Source organism: Pseudophryne corroboree, chromosome 7 (assembly GCF_028390025.1).
Source record: "Pseudophryne corroboree isolate aPseCor3 chromosome 7, aPseCor3.hap2, whole genome shotgun sequence".
NCBI lineage: Eukaryota > Metazoa > Chordata > Amphibia > Anura > Myobatrachidae > Pseudophryne > Pseudophryne corroboree.
The window spans coordinates 176,064,069-176,064,760 of NC_086450.1; the positions used below are offsets into that span (position 1 = coordinate 176,064,069).

At 47.4% G+C, this 692-nt stretch overlaps 1 pseudogene; it reads right to left on the reverse strand.

The window, feature by feature from the left end:
- Window positions 1-267: 267 nt before the first annotated feature.
- Window positions 268-386, reverse strand: LOC134946346 (5S ribosomal RNA; annotated as a pseudogene).
- Between the last annotated feature and the right edge of the window lie 306 nt (window positions 387-692).

Here is a 692-nt window from a genome sequence, read left to right on the forward strand (position 1 = left end):
CCCTCCAGCGATAGCGATGCGCGGCCCCGCGCATCGCTATCGCCGATGCTAGATTGAGCCTGCATGCAGGCTCAATCTAGCGGGTCGCTCACTTCACCGTTGTGTGAAGTGAGCGGCCCCCCGTCGGCTTTCCCCCTCGCTCAGCACATCGCGCTGTGCTGAGCGGGGTGAGAGATGTGTGCTGAGCGGTCTGTGTTAAGATCGCTCAGCACACATCTCTCCCGTGAGTACCCCCCTTTAGACTCTGAGCGTAATAGGCCAGTCTTATCTCTACTACACTGAGTCTTCCTCAAGAGTCGCCCACTTGAGTACTGACCCAGCCCTACACAGATTAGCTTCCAAGATCGGACGGTTTTGGGCGTTACCAGTGTGGTATGATAGTAGAGACGAAATGAACGATAATCGAATGCTTCTGGAATCACTGATGAGAGTTCACGAATTACACAGTATCAAAAGAGTGCCAGAGATAAGATGGATCTGCTGCCAACGTTAGACAGGGGCGAACCCTGAATCAGTGGTGAGAGTCCATGAAAAATAGAAAAAGACTGAAACAAGTGAAAGAAAAGTGTACCCAATAATCAGAAAAGTATATCAGATCTGATTAGAAATGACAATTATCAGCTGCTATAATCAAGCAAAATATAATGACATTCTTAGATAAGCTGGATGAATTAATATTTGATAATATCTAG